Source organism: Triticum aestivum, chromosome 5A, assembly GCF_018294505.1.
Source record: "Triticum aestivum cultivar Chinese Spring chromosome 5A, IWGSC CS RefSeq v2.1, whole genome shotgun sequence".
NCBI lineage: Eukaryota > Viridiplantae > Streptophyta > Magnoliopsida > Poales > Poaceae > Triticum > Triticum aestivum.
Window position 1 is genome coordinate 364,476,383 of NC_057806.1, and position 16,819 is coordinate 364,493,201.

The following is a 16,819-nucleotide window of genomic DNA, read 5'->3' on the forward strand; positions in this document are numbered from 1 at the left end:
TCGCCATCCCTCCGCTTGTCGCGCCTACCCTCTCGCCCCGGTACTGCTGGCTACTGCCCTCGCTTGCCGCTGCTTCCTCGACGCCCGCCTGTCGCGCCACTCCACAGCACACGCATCACCCTGCCCGCGGTCGCACATGCGCCTGCCGCGCAGCACTGCCCATGTCGTGGCCCCACTGCCGGCGCCGCTCCGGCCCCACCCGCACCAGCGCGCCCTCCACGTAGGTGGACGCCACTGCGGCGGTGCCCCCCGTGCCCGCGCGGTCCCCAAGTGCCTCGGCGGGGCGGGGTGCGCTGGAGGCCGGGCACGGAGGCTGTCGCGGAGGCGCGGGAGGCCAGGCACGCTTGCTCTCCGCGCCGCGCCATGGGTCCTCGCTTCGATCGCGTGAGCGCAAGCTCCGTGCCGGGCAATGAAGGACGCAGGCAACGGGCTCGAGGAGGCGGCGGTGGCCGTCGAGGGGAGGGCGAGACGAGCTGGGCTGCGCGGTGGCCGCGGTGGCCGGCGAGGGGAGGGCTAGACGAGGCCGCGGAGGCACGGTGGCGAGGAGGAGGCTGATACGTCTCCAACGTATCTATAATTTTTGATTGCTCGATGCTATATTATCTACTGTTTTGGACTATATTGGGCTTTATTTTTCACTTTTATATTATTTTTGGGACTAACCTATTAACCGGAGGCCTAGCACAGAATTGTTGTTTTTTTGCCTATTTCAGTGTTTCAGAGAAACAAAATATCAAACGGAGTCCAAATGGAATAAAATCTTCAGGAACGTGATTTTCTCACCGAACGTGATCCAGGAGACTTGGACCCTACTGCAAGGGATCAAAGAGGAGGTCACGAGGGTGGGGGGCGTGCCCCCCCTAGGGCGCGCCCCCCTGCCTCGTGGGCCCCTCGGTGCTCTACCGACGTACTCCTTCCTCCTATATATACACACATACTCCTTCCTCCTATATTCCACCGCCGCAACTTTCTGTATCCACGAGATCCCATCTTGGGGCCTGTTCCGGAGCTCTGCCGGAAGAGGGCCGTCATCACGGAGGGCTTCTACATCATCCTAGCCCCTCCGATGAAGTGTGAGTAGTTTACCTCAGACCTTCGGGTCCATAGTTAGTAGCTAGATGGCTTCTTCTCTCTCTTTGATTCTCAATACAAAGTTCTCCCCCTCTCTCGTGGAGATCTATTCGATATAATCTTATTTTTGCGGTGTGTTTGTTGAGATCGATGAATTGTGGGTTTATGATCAAGTCTATCTATGAATAATATTTGAATCTTCTCTGAATTCTTTTATGTATGATTGGTTATCTTTGCAAGTCTCTTCGAATTATTTATTTGGTTTGGCCAACTAGATTGGTAGTTCTTGCCATGGGAGAAGTGCTTAGCTTTGGGTTCGATCTTGTGGTGTCCTTTCCCAGTGACAGAAGGGGAAGCAAGGCATGTATTGCATCATTGCCATCGAGGATAACAAGATGGGGTTTATTTCATATTGCATGAATTTATCTCTCTACATCATGTCATCTTGCTTAAAGCGTTACTCTGTTTTTAACTTAATACTCTAGATGCATGCTGGATAGCGGTCGATGAGTGGAGTAATGGTAGTAGATGCAGAATCATTTTGGTCTACTTGTCACGGACGTGATGCCTATATACATGATAATGCCTAGATATTCTCATAATTATGCTCAATTCTGTCAATTGCTCATCAATAATTTGTTCACCCACCGTAGAATACTTATGTTCTTGAGAGAAGCCACTAGTGAAACCTATGGCCCCTGGGTCTATTCTCATCATATCAATCTCCATCACTTTAATATTGTTTTGCTATTTACTTTGCCTTTACTTTTTACTTTGCATCTTTATACCAAAAATATTCTATCAATCAGATCTCACTCTCGTAAGTGATCGTGAAGGGATTGACAACCCCTAATCGCGTTGGTTGTGAGTAGCTATCGTTTTGTGCAGGTACGAGGGACTTGAGCGTGGCCTCCTACTGGATTGATACCTTGGTTCTCAAAAACTGAGGGAAATACTTATGCTACTCTGCTGCATCATCCCTTCCTCTTCGGGGAAAACCAACGCAAGCTCAAGACATAGCAAGAAGGATTTCTGGCGCCGTTGCCGGGGAGTCTGCGCAAAAGTCAATATATCAAGTACCCATCACAATCCCTATCTCTCGCATTACATTATTTGCCATTTGCCTCTCATTTTCCTCTCCCCCACTTCACCCTTGCCGTTTTATTCGCCCTCTCTCTCTATCCTCCATCTCTGTTTGCCTCTTTTGCCCGTTTGCTCTTGTTTGCTCGAGTGCTAGTTTGTTTTGCCTGTCGTCATGACTAGTCTCATATCTTCTCCGTTGTCTCCCGAGAGTGAAGTTCTAAATTTTAAACAAAGGGAGGGAGAAAATCTAAAAGATGCTTGGTATAGGATTTGCAATGCTCAAAATAGATCTACCAGGAAGCAATCTACCTTAGTTCTTCTCCGCAATTTTTATGTAGGTATTAATCCTTGGAATAGATATATCCTCGATACCATTACCGGAGGGAACTTCTTGGGTAACCATACTTTTGATTCTTATAATGCTATGTTAGATTTATTTGGCTCACCACCTCTTTTGGTTAATGGAACCATGTTAACTTTGGAGCATGTTATGCAAAGACTTGAAATTATTGAAAATAAAGTTTCTACTATTGAATCAATTGAAAATCTAGATAAAAAGATCCACAATCAAATTACTCAATATGGATCTAAGGTAGAAATGACTTTGAAAAATATTAAGGAAAAGGAACCCGTAGTTAATGAGAAGATGAACTTAGATTCTACTAGAATTGATAAACTTGAGGGTATCATTACAAATTTGGGAACCACTTTTTCTTTTGTAAAGAATACTCCTATTCCTCCTACTAAAATTGCCAAGCTTATGTATGTTCCTAAGAATAAGGGTGAATCATCTAGTAAGGAAACTGCTGATCTTAAATCTATAAGTATTCATCCCAATCTTTTTGCTATCATTGAGGAACCATTTATTACAAATGAATTTTTCGATCTTGTGCCTAAAATTTGATAATTAATAAAAAGAAATAAATTCCTAAATATGGTAGGCGCCTAATTGAAGAATTGCCTGCTAAAGATGGCAATACCTAGATCTATCCTCGCTTGTTATGCCTAGCTAGGGGCTTTAAACGATAGCGCTTGTTGGGAGGCAACCCAATTTTATTTTTATTCATTTATATTTGCTCCTGTTTAGTAATAAATAAATTATCTAGCCTCTGTTTTGGTTGTGTTTTTTGTGTTTAATTAGTGTTTGTGCCAAGTAGAACCGTTGGGAAGACTTGGGGAAAGTCTTGTTGAACTTGCTGTAAATAAAATAGAAACTTTAGCGCTCACGAGAACTGCTGTCATTTTTATTTGAAAAGTGCTATTTAGTTAATTCTTTTTTAATATGATTAATGGATAAATTCCTCACATCCAGCAATTTATTTTAGAATTTTTGGGATTCCAGATCTTGCGCTAGCTACAGATTACTACAGACTGTTCTGTTTTTGACAGATTATGTTTTTCGTGTGTTGTTTGCCTATTTTGATGAATCTATGGCTAGTAAAATAGTTTATAATCCATATAGAAGTTGGAATACAGTAGGTTTAACACCAATATAAATAAAGAATGAGTTCATTACAGTACCTTGAAGTGGTCTTTTGTTTTCTTTCGCTAACGGAGCTCACGAGATTTCTATTTTGAGTTTTGTGTTGTGAAGTTTTCAAGTTTTGGGTAAAAATTTGATGGATTATGGAACAAGGAGTGGCAAGAGCCTAAGCTTGGGGATGCCCATGGCACCCCCAAGATAATCCAAGGACACCAAAAAGTGAAAGCTTGGGGATGCCCCGGAAGGCATCCCCTCTTTCGTCCACTTCCATCGGTAACTTTACTTGGAGCTATATTTTTATTCACCAACATGATATGTTTTTTGCTTGGAGCGTCTTGTATTATTTGTGTCTTTGTTTTTTAGTATTCCACAATCATTCTTGCTGTACACACCTTTTGAGAGAACCATACATGAATTAAAATTTGATAGAATACTCTATGTGCTTCACTTATATCTTTTGAGCTAAGTAGTTTTGCTCTATGTGCTTCACTTATATCTTTTGAGCGTTATAATTTTGCTCTATATGCTTCACTTATATCTTTTGAGCTAAGTAATTTTGCTCTATGTGCTTCACTTAGATCTTTTAGAGCACGGTGGTGGATTTGTTTTAAAGAAACTATTGATATCTCATGCTTCACTTAAATTATTTTGAGAGTCTCTTAATAGCATGGTAATTTTCTTAATAATAATATGCCTGGTATTCAAGATTTGTGAAACTTTCTTTTGAGTGTGTTGAATACTAAGAAAAGATTGAAGCATGATAATTGTTTTGAGATAGGGAGGTGATAATATTAAAGTCATGCTATTGGAGTAGTTGTGAATTTAAAGAATACTTGTGTTGAAGTTTGTGATTCCCGTAGCATGCACGTATGGTGAACCGTTATGTGATGAAGTTGGAGCATGATTTATTTATTGATTGTCTTCCTTATGAGTAGCGGTCGGGGACGAGCGATGGTCTTTTCCTACCAATTTATCCCCCTAGGAGCATGCGCGTAGTACTTTGCTTTGATAACTTCTAGATTTTTGCAATAAGTATATGAGTTCTTTATGACTAATGTTGAGTCCATGGATCATACACACTCTCACCCTTCCACCTTTGCTAGCCTCTCTAATACCGCGCAACTTTCGCCGGTATCATACACCTACAATATACCTTCCTCAAAACAGCCACCATACCTACCTATTATGGCATTTCCATAGCCATTCCGAGATATATTGCCATGCAACTTTCCATCATCTAGTTCATCATGACACGTCCATCATTGTCATATTGCTTAGCATGATCATGTAGTTGACATAGTATTTGTGGCAAATCCACCTTTCATAATTTTCATACTTGTCACTCTTGATTCATTGCATATCCGGTACACCGCTGGAGGCATTCATATAGAGTCATACTTTGTTTTAGTATTGAGTTGTAATCATTGAGTTGTAAATAAATAGAAGTATGATGATCATCATTCAATAGAGCATTGTCCCAATAAAAAAAGGCGAAAGATAAAAAAAGGCCCAAAAAGGGGGCAATGCTACAATCTCTTTTTCCACACTTGTGCTTCAAAGTAGCACCTTGATATAGCGAGTCTCATATATTGTGCTTCAAAGTAGCACCATGTTCTTCATATAGAGAGTCTCATATGTTGTCACTTTCATTTACTAGTGAGAATTTTACATTATAGAACTCTGCCTATATATTCCAATGATGGGCTTCCTCAAATTGCCCTAGGTCTTCTTGAGCAAGCAAGTTGGATGCACACCCACTAGTTTCTTTTGTTGAGCTTTCATACATTTATAGCTCTAGTGCATCCGTTGCATGGCAATCCCTACTCACTCGCATTGATATCTATTGGTGGGCATCTCCATAGCCCGTTGATACGCCTAGTTGATGTGAGACTATCTTCTCCTTTTTGTCTTCTCCACAACCACCATTCTATTCCACCCATAGTGCTATATCCATGGCTCACCCTCATGTATTGCGTGAAGATTGAAAAAGTTTTGAAAAAGTTAGAGTATGAAACAATTGCTTGGCTTGTCATCGGGGTTGTGCATGATTTAAATACTTTGTGTGGGGAAGATGGAGCATAGCCAGACTATATGATTTTGTAGGGATAACTTTCCTTGGACATGTTATTTTGAGAAGACATAATTGCTTCGTTAGTATGCTTGAAGTATTATTATTTTTTATGTCAATATAAACTTTTGTCTTGAATCTTTCTAATCTAAATATTCATACCACAATTAAGAAGATTTGCATTGAAATTATGCCAAGTAGCACTCCGCATCAAAAATTTTCTTTTTATGACTTACCTACTCGAGGACGAGCAGGAATTAAGGTTGGGGATGCCTGATACGTCTCCAACGTATCTATAATTTTTTGATTGCTCCATGCTATATTATCTACTGTTTTGGACTATATTGGGCTTTATTTTCCACTTTTATATTATTTTTGGGACTAACCTATTAACCGGAGGCCCAACCCAGAATTGTTGTTTTTTGCCTATTTCAGTGTTTCGGAGAAACAGAATATCAAACGGAGTCCAAACGGAATAAAATCTTCGAGAACGTGATTTTCTCACCGAACGTGATCCAGGAGACCTGGACCCTCTGCAAGGGATCAAAGAGGAGGTCACGAGGGTGAGGGGCGCGCCCTAGGGAGGCGCGCCCCCTGCCTTGTGGGCCCCTCGGTGCTCCACCGACGTACTCCTTCCTCCTATATATACACATGTACCCCCAAACGATCAGAACAGGAGCCAAAAATCTAATTCCACCGCTGCAACTTTCTATATCCACGAGATCCCATCTTGGGGCCTGTTCTAGAGCTCTGCTAGAAGAGGGTACGGAGGGCTTCTACATCATCCTAGCCCCTCCGATGAAGTGTGAGTAGTTTACCTCAGACCTTCGGGTCCATAGTTAGTAGCTAGATGGCTTCTTCTCTCTCTTTGATTCTCAATACAAAGTTCTCCCCCTCTCTCGTGGAGATATTTGATGTAATCTTCTTTTTGCGGTGTGTTTGTTGAGATCGATGAATTGTGGGTTTATGATCAAGTCTATCTATGAATAATATTTGAATCTTCTCTGAATTCTTTTATGTATGATTGGTTATCTTTGCAAGTCTCTTCGAATTATCCGTTTGGTTTGGCCAACTAGATTGGTAGTTCTTGCCATGGGAGAAGTGCTTAGCTTTGGGTTCGATCTTGCGGTGTCCTTTCCCTGTGACAGAAGGGGCAGCAAGGCACGTATTGCATCGTTGCCATCGAGGATAACAAGATGGGGTTTATTTCATATTGCATGAGTTTATCTCTCTACATCATGTCATCTTGCTTAAAGTGTTACTCTGTTTTTAACTTAATACTCTAGATGCATGCTGGATAGCGGTCGATGAGTGGAGTAATAGTAGTAGATGCAGAATCGTTTCGGTCTACTTGTCACGGACGTGATGCCTATATACATGATCATGCCTAGATATTCTTATAATTATGCTCAATTCTGTCAATTGCTCAACAGTAATTTGTTCATCCACTGTAGAATACTTATGTTCTTGAGAGAAGCCACTAGTGAAACCTATGGCCCCCGGGTCTATTCTCATCATATCAATCTCCATCACTTTAATATTGTTTTGCTATTTACTTTGTCTTTACTTTTTACTTTGCATCTTTATACCAAAAATACCAAAAATACCAAAAATATTCTATCTATCAGATCTCACTCTCGTAAGTGACCGTGAAGGGCTTGACAACCCCTAATCGCGTTGGTTGCGAGTAGCTATCATTTTGTGCAGGTATGAGGGACTTGAGCGTGGCCTCCTACTGGATTGATACCTTGTTTCTCAAAAACTGAGGGAAATACTTACGCTACTCTGCTGCATCATCCCCTCCTCTTCGGGAAAAACCAACGCAAGCTCAAGACGTAGCAGAGGCCGCGACGATGGCCGGCCACGCGAACTCTGTGTGCGGTAGGTGGGGAAAAGAGAGAGGAGAGAGAAAAGAGAGAAAGGAAAGGAGAGGGGAGAGAGAGGGGGGCTGGCAAGTGGGGCAGCGGGGCAAAAAGTAGATGCCGACGTCCCCAGCTGCCCCCCAGGGGGTTGGGTGTGGGGTGGGCGTGCCGGCGCTAAATATCGCCAGAACCGGTGCAAAACGATGTCTCGGATGCCTGGTTGGGACGTTTTTTACCCGCCGGTGCTAAAAAAGATGCTTGGGGGCATCCTGGAGGCCCTAGTGAAGATGCTCTTAGGGCATGTACAATGGTGACATATGGATACATATGCCCATGACAAAAAGTAATTTAAGATATCTACATTTATTTTTTCTCCCCAATACAAACTACCATTAATGGGACTCATTAAGAAATCTTTATCTTTATCTTTATCTTTACCTAATAATAATAAAGCAGCTATCGTTTCTTCCTTCCGAAAATTTCGTCCGTCGCTAGCAAATTTCGTCCGTCCGTCGCTAGCAAAATTTCGTACGCTATCGACTTTCTGGACCTGTCGATCACATGAGCCTCAGCTCACGAGGTGGCCCAGGCAAAAAAAAACTAGATCACATGGGCCTCAGCTCACGAGGTGGCCCGCTATGCAAAGTTTTCAGATTCGTTTCCCTCTTATATTGTCCCACCTCGCCCTCTTACACAAAATCTGATTGATTTATATACACTTGCCAGTTAATGTCAATATGCCGCCTAGAAAATCGGGAAGGGCTGGATTCGTCTCTCAAGAAAAAGTGTGGAAATGAGAAGCAGCCCCGATTTGGAAGGAGGACATGATTTGTGGGTCGGAATTAAAAAAATCCAGAGATTGTGCCATGCACCAGATTGTGGAATCATTGTCCGGAATTAAAAATTCTGAAGATTGTGCCATGCAACATATTGTGGGATCATTGTTCATCATTCATGCACGTAAATTATGGACATTAAAACGTATGGCTAGCATGACTTTTCAGCATTCTTTTTGGTAACTAATTTGAGATAACGACTTCAAGTTGCTTCCTGTATCTCGGTAGTGCCACATCTAATTATGTGCATGATCATTTTCTTTGGAATTATTCACAGAATAATTACTTACACGAGTAATCATCTTTGTAAAACTTGAAGTCTATCACGACTAAATATATCTCTCACCCTATTACTTGGAGGCAATATATGTAATTATTTCAATTCGGATGGAGTTGGAGTTAGTAGTGCAATAGATAAACACTTGAATACGACACGAATTATCAAATTTATTTTATACCCGTTAGAAGCACGCGCTCTTTTGTTGATAAATGGAACCAAACAACAAGTTTATTTGTTGGAGGCGGCTTCTAAAGCTAGAAGGAAGCTAAGCTTGGACACATTGACGCCAAGGCTTGCACTATATGGAGCATGCCTCTATAGGCTGTGATATCGCCTTATGGTTTTAGTATTTTAAACGGCCTCTTAAAAGTTTTTTCTCAGCTTAAGTTTCAAATGTTTTTTCTTAATCTCTACCACGTCTCTATAACCTAATTTTTAATCTTACACGATGTGTTCTTTTAGTAGTGAGGGTGCTATCAGATGGGGATATCTTATGATTTAGATAGGACGGAGAAGGTGTAGGAAACCATTTGTGAAATTCAAATGAATTCCTAGCCATTGCCATCGAGCTTCATTCCATAGGACCTTTGTTAATTGATTCAAAATTATCCAACAATAATTATCTCTATCATATACCACACCGTCAGAAAAAAAAGCAATTGCATAAAAATGTAGGAATGATGCATGAATCAAGTAAAAGATGAGATAAAAATGGCATGCACCATCATCATAAGTCCGTAGAATTACAAGTCGTTGTAGAAAGGAGCTCATGAAGTGGCATTCTAGAGTAAGCAAGCCCATTGCCTTAGGATTGACCACTTTTATCGTGAGTAAGTGAATAACGTGACTATCATTGACAACGATGATGAAGAGGAGACACGGCAATACGGATGTGTCACCACTAGGGACATGAAAATATTTATTTATTCCGTTGCAACGCACGGGCACATTTTCTAGTAGAAAATAAAGACTCTAGTACACATGCATCTCTACTTTTCATTCCAACTTTTTCAGCTTTTGTCACCGGACCACACTTTTTCTCTTCAAGCACCCGCCTCCTGAAGAGGATCCCGCTTCCTATCCAAACCTACTTTACGTCATATCCGATCCTATATGGCATGTGAGGCATCACCTTGAGGCTATGCATTGTACATGCCCTTAGCCCGTTGGGATCTCACCCTGCACTATTAAGCTAGCCAACTGCACAGTAGAAGCGTGGTGCAACAGCATGCTCCCGCCGCTGCCGCCGATTGATGGCCGTCGCCGCCGCTGCACCCCTGTTTCTTCTTCCTGGCACCACGCCGCAAGGATTAGTGGGCAGCTTCTTGGCCAAGGAAGCAAGATCTGGCGGATGTCGGGCTGCAGGCAGGTCTGCCGATTGGTTATGGCCGCCAAGAGGAACGTCATGTGGTGCTCCACGGTCGGTCGCCTGGCCGTGGAAGGCGACTGCAGGTCCGAAGTGCTGGGCAATGTCAGGCCTCAACTCTCACACACATGAAGAACAGAGAAGTCGTGTGTTTCGGGCAGCTCTAAACATCCTGCAATATTTTCTTCTCTACTTCTATTTTCAACACCAATGGAAAGAGAGAGCTAGTCACGGCTGGACTGCCTGCACTGCGGTTGTCGATCCTGACTTGCACCGTTTCACGGCGCGCACACACACTATAGTGGGCTCGTGCAGTGCTGCCTTGGCCTTCGCTTCTTACAGTGTAAGGGTGACACTGTAATGTGGACTCGGCAGATGGATGCTAAACTAGTGCGTACTGGAGTATTATGTTTCAATCCTTCATTTGCTAAGTGAGATCCCACTTGAGCCCAGATAATTTATGCATGTTTTGATGGGGTGTCCAGTTACTCCCACTAAACGTAGTGGGATCAGGTGGGTTGGAGGTGGGACGCTCAGGTATTGTCCCACCTGCAGCCTGAGTTCCTGGCATGCCCTGCGAACGGACTGTTTGCGTCTGGCCCAGCGACATGGACGCCGGTCGCACGGGGAAGGTGTTCATCAAGACCTGGGGATTCGGGCGCTACTCGTACGATTTATACACCGGCAAGCTGGAGCGCCTGGCGACGAAGCGTGGCAAGGAATATGGGCACCCCATGTTCGCCTACTTCCTGGCTTGGCCGCCCGCCTTCCTCGCTCCAGAATATGGGCACCCCATGTACACCCCTCTCCTCTCACTCATGTCATTTCTGTTCAGCGATGTTGCCTGCTCTTTTGCACACTCAGATCATTTTGTGTTTCACGTGTCTGCTTGGAGTAGGCTAGTGTAACTTGGGTGCGCAAATGTATCCAGCATTTCTAGGACTTTTATGACTATAAAGAGTTCTTAGTTGCAAGATATTGACATCATTTTTGTTATTGCAAGATATTGAAGTGATTATGCTCAGAATGACAAGGATTTGGGGGCATTCAATACTACATGATCTATTTGAAATACAAGACAAGCCAGAATATTCTCTAATTTATCCTATGTTTCCTAATACAATCACGTTACTCAATATCCCCCTGCAGTCACAATGGTAGCGACGCGGACGGTGAGACTGGAGAAGAATCCGAAGGCAAGCCGACGGACACTCCCCACAGTCGTAACGGTCGACGCATCGCGGAGTCGTGGCTGGAGTGTCAACTGACAAGGTTGCTCAAGCAAGGCGGTAGCCCTTTGTGTCGTTGTCGAGGTAGCCAAGAGTGTAGGGTGGTGTAATCGTGGTCGAGGCACAGTTTTGATTTTCGGCCGAAAAAAATCAATTTCGGCCGAATTTCGGCCATCTCGGCTGGGCCCGGAATATGTCCCTTTCGCTTCAAAAATTCCGGCCTGCTTTGAAAGTTATGGCCCAGCCCAACATCTAGAAGGCCTCCACTATGGTCCGGCTAAGAAAACGCCATCAAACTGAACGCCCGAACCCTAAACATCTTGTTTCCCTGTGCGGCGCCGCCGCTGCCCGCCTACTGCTGCCTTCCCACGCCCGTCGGGAGCTCCTCCGGTGAAGAATCTGCACGCCTCCGCTGCATCAAGCCGCCTCGTTGACTGGTACCTCCCTCCCGCTTGCTTGCGTGTGAGCGCGTGGACGCGCAGCCTCCATCAGGGCCACCTCGCGCCTCCTCCATCACCACCTAGTTTCTTCTCTGTTGCTTCTTCAAGGCCACAACATGGTGCTTGATGTCTGCGGCAGTGAGGATTGTTTTTATATGTTGGACTGATGCATAGGTAGCATCAGGGCACTTCCTTCTTCGTTTGCTTCTTCAATGTTTATTCTTGGACTGATTCAGTTTTTAATCCCTAGAGCTCGATCCGCTATACCTTTACTCTGTTGATTGCAAAATTTCGGCCAAATTTCTACCAGATTTCGATTAAATTTCATTCAAAAATTCAAATTTGGTTTATGCAATTTCGTCCGAGATTTTGCCGAAATTTTTGAATTGACCGAAATTCGGCCATTTCATTCAGGAGCGAAAAAAAACCCAATCCGAAAATCAAAACGCAGGGTCGAGGTAACCGTGCGAAGAATGTCGTGGTCGATGTCGAGTCGGGGTAGCGGTGTCGAGGAAGTCGCCATGGAGCCGCGGGCGCAAGGAGGCGCCGAGTTAGCATGGGCGCAGTGGTGTCGAAGTAGGGGTGCGCCGGGGAGAGGACGGTGTTGACGAGGCGTCGCGCCAGGGTTGCCAAACCCGGGGACATGTCGTAGACGAAGGCACACGTTGGTGTTGCCAGCACCGGGCATGCATAGATGAGGGACCTGCACGAGTTGTACACCATGTCAAAGAAGTTGGAAGGGCCAGCAGAGAAGAACTTGACGACGATTGCGGCGCCCATCGACGCGGGGCCGATGTCACTAACGGTGGTCGGAGTAGACGAAGTGGTCGGGGTAGATGATGGCGACGCTGGCGACGGGCTGGTGCTAGACGAAGACGAACGGGGTGGACGGGCGGCGGCGGCCAAAGAAGAGCGGCGACGGCGGCCTGATGGCAGCGGCAGTGGCTAGGTTAGGAGTGCGGCGGCGGTGCTCGAAGTAGGCGAAGAACCCGACAGCGAGACGAAGACCGGCGCGGATGGTGGCGCTCTCGCACCAAAGGAAGACGACGTGACGCATACCATGGGAAGTCGACGCGCGGGGACGGCGAAGTGGACCGCGGGCCGTGGCACTAGGGCCCGAAGGGGCAACGCAGCGGCGGCAGGCGGGTCAGGGCGGCGGCGGGAAGACCTCGGGGCGGCGGCGGAAACCGCGGGCCGCGACACTACGGCCCGAAGGGACGACGCAACGGCGGTTTGCGAGTCGGTGCAGCCATGAGGACGGCCTCGGGACGACGGTTGGGACTGCGTATCACGGCACTACGGCCTGTAGGGGCGACGCACGAGTCGATGCAGCCGCGAGGAGAAACACGGGGCGGTGGCGCTGCGGCCCGACGGGGCGACACAGCGGCAGCCTGTTGCTCGATCGGTTGAAGGGTGCGCTAAACTCGGGGACAATCTTTGCGGGACCTGCGGAGGCGCGTGCAACCGACGGGCCAGGTTGGTCGCGTGGCGTAAATGGGGCGGATCGCGGTGGCGAACGGGTGATCAAGCCGATCGCGCGCGAGGTCGGGGACGCCCTCGGTGGAGTCTTGGTGGCGGCGGAGTCCGGGATGAGGCCGGCAACAACGGACGGCGTGGGATATCGTGTGGACGAGCGTGTCAGCATCGGCACCCAGGCAGTGAGGCCCGGACCGACCAACGTAGCAGCGGCGCCCGAGTTGAGTCAACCAATGAGCCTGTTGCAGCTGTCCCGACGCAGCCAAGGACGAGGCCGGCGAGGTAGACCGCCGGGCCGCCGTGCAGACGTTGTTGGAAATATGCCCTAGAGGCAATAATAAATGAGTTATTATTATATTTCCTTGTTCATGATAATCGTTTATTATCCATGCTAGAATTGTATTGATAGGAAACTCAGATACATGTGTGGATACATAGACAACACCATGTCCCTAGTAAGCCTCTAGTTGACTAGCTCGTTGATCAATAGATGGTTACGGTTTCCTGACCATGGACATTGGATGTCGTTGATAACGGGATCACATCATTAGGAGAATAATGTGATGGACAAGACCCAATCCTAAGCCTAGCACAAGATCGTGTAGTTCGTATGCTAAAGCTTCTCTAATGTCAAGTATCATTTCCTTAGACCATGAGTTGTGCAACTCCCGGATACCATAGGAATGCTTTGGGTGTACCAAACGTCACAACGTAACTGGGTGGCTATAAAGGTGCACTGCGGGTATCTCCGAAAGTGTCTATTGGGTTGGCACGAATCGAGACTGGGATTTGTCACTCCGTGTAACGGAGAGGTATCTCTGAGCCCACTCGGTAGGACATCATCATAATGTGCACAATATGACCAAGGAGTTGATCACAGGATGATGTGTTACGGAACGAGTAAAGAGACTTGCCGGTAACGAGATTGAATGAGGTATCGGGATACCGAGGATCGAATCTCGGGCAAGTATCGTACCGATAGACAAACGGAATTGTATACGGGATGGATTGAATCCTTGACATCGTGGTTCATCCGATGAGATCATCGTGGAGCATGTGGGAGCCAACATGGGTATCCAGATCCCACTGTTGGTTATTGACCGGAGAGTTGTCTCGGCCATGTCTGCATGACTCCCGAGCCCGTAGGGTCTACACACTTAAGGTTCGATGACGCTAGGGTTATAGGAAAAGTATGTACGTGGTTAACGAATGTTTTTTGGAGTCTCGGATGAGATTCCGGACATCACGAGGAGTTCTGGAATGGTCCGGAGGTAAAGATTTATATATGGGAAGTCCCGGTTTGGTCACCGGAAAAGTTTTGGGTGCTATCGGTAACGTACCGGGACCACCGGGAGGGTCCCGGGGGTCCACCAGGTGGGGCCACCATCCCGAGAAGGCTGCGTGGGCCAAGTGTGGGACGGGACCAGTCCCAGGTGGGCTGGTGCGCCCCCCACCAAGGCCCAAGGCGCGTGGAGAGTGGAGAGTGGGAAGGGGGCAAACCCTAGGTCCAGATGGGCCTTAAGGCCCACCCTAGGGCGCCCCCCTCTCTTCCCCCCCTTGGCCGCACCCTAGATGGGTTTTGTGGGCTGCCTCCACCCCTAGGGATGGAACCCTAGATGGGGGCGCAGCCCCTCCCCTCCCCCTATATATATTTGAGGTATTGGGGGCTGCCCAACACATGATTTGATCTTCCTCTTGGCGCAGCCCTACCTCTCTTCCTCCTCGTCTCTCGTAGTGCTTGGCAAAGCCCTGCTGGAGTCCCGCGCTCCTCCACCATCACCACGCCGTCGTGTTGCTGCTGGACGGAGTCTTCCCCAATCTCTCCCTCTCCCTTGCTGGATCAAGGCGCGGGAGACGTCACCGGGCTGTACGTGTGTTAAACGCGGAGGCGCCGTTGTTCGGTGCTTAGATCGGAATCGACCGCGATCTGAATCGCTGCGTGTACGACTCCACCAACTGCGTTCTTGCAACGCTTCCGCTTAGCGATCTACAAGGGTACGTAGGTGCACTCTCCTTCCTCTCGTTGCTAGATTACTCCATAGATTGATCCTGGTGATGCGTAGAAAATTTTAAATTTCTGCTACGATCCCCAACAGTGGCATCATGAGCTAGGTCTATGCGTAGTTTCTATGCATGAGTAGAACACAAAGTAGTTGTGGGCGATGATTTGTTCAATTTTCTTGCCGTTACTAGTCTTATCTTGATTCGGCGGCATTGTGGGATGAAGCGGCCCGGACCGACCTTACACGTACGCTTACGTGAGACTGGTTCCACCGACTGACATGCACTTGATGCATAAGGTGGCTGGCGGGTGTCTGTCTCTCCCACTTTAGTCGGATCGGACTCGATGAAAAGGGTCCTTATGAAGGGTAAATAGCAATTGGCATATCATCGTTGTGGTTTTGCGTAGGTAAGAAACATTCTTGCTAGAAACCCATAGCAGACACGTAAAACATGCAACAACAATTAGATGACGTCTAACTTGTTTTTGCAGGGTATGCTATGTAATGTGATATGGCCAAAAGGATGTGATGAATGATATATGTGATGTATGAGATTGATCATGTTCTTGTAATAGAAATCACGACTTGCATGTCGATGAGTATGACAACCGGCATGAGCCATAGGAGTTGTCTTAATTTATTTATGAGCTGCGTGTCAATGAAAACGCCATGTAATTACTTTACTTTATTGCTAACCGTTAGCCATAGTAGTAGAAGTAATAGTTGGTGAGGCAACTTCATGAAGACACGATGATGGAGATCATGATGATGGAGATCATGGTGTCATGATGTGTTCATACCGTGCCTCAAAGATGGAGATTAAAGGCGCAAGATGATATTGGCCATATCATGTCACTTTATGATTTGCATGTGATGTTTGTCATGTTTTTACATTTTATTTGCTTAGAACGACGGTAGCATAAATAAGATGATCCCTCATTAAAATATTAAGGATTGTGTTCCCCCTAACTGTGCACCGTTGCTAAGGTCCGTTGTTCCAAAGCACCACGTGATGATCGGGTGTGATAGGTTCTAACGTTCGCATACAACGGGTGTAAGCCAGATTTACACACGCAATACACTTAAGTTAACTTGACGAGCCTAGCATGTACAGACATGGCCTCGGAACACGGAAGACCGAAAGGTCGAACATGAGTCATATAGTGGATACGATCAACATGAAGATGTTCACCGATGATGACTAGTCCGTCTCACGCGATGATCGGACACGGCCTAGTTGACTCGGATCATGTATCACTTAGATGACTAGAGGGATGTCTATCTAAGTAGGAGTTCATTGAATAATTTGATTAGATGAACTTAATTATCATGAACATAGTCAAAAGGTCTTTGCAAATTATGTCGTAGCTCACGTTTTGGTTCTACTATTTTAGATATGTTCCTAGAGAAAATTTAGTTTAGAGTTGACAGTAGCAATTATGCGGACTGAGTCCGTGAACTGAGGATTGTCCTCATTGCTGCACAGAAGGGCTATGTCCTTAATGCACCGCTCAGTGTGTTGAACCTCGAGCGTCGTCTGTAGATGTTGGAAAACATCTGACATACACGTTTTGATGACTACGTGATAGTTCAGTACGTAATACTAACGGTTTAGAATTGTG

At 46.1% G+C, this 16,819-nt stretch overlaps 1 pseudogene; it reads left to right on the forward strand.

The window, feature by feature from the left end:
* The window catches only part of LOC123101314 (uncharacterized), a 30,903-nt pseudogene extending 19,946 nt beyond the window's left edge, over positions 1-10,957 (forward strand).
* Positions 10,958-16,819: the final 5,862 nt, after the last annotated feature.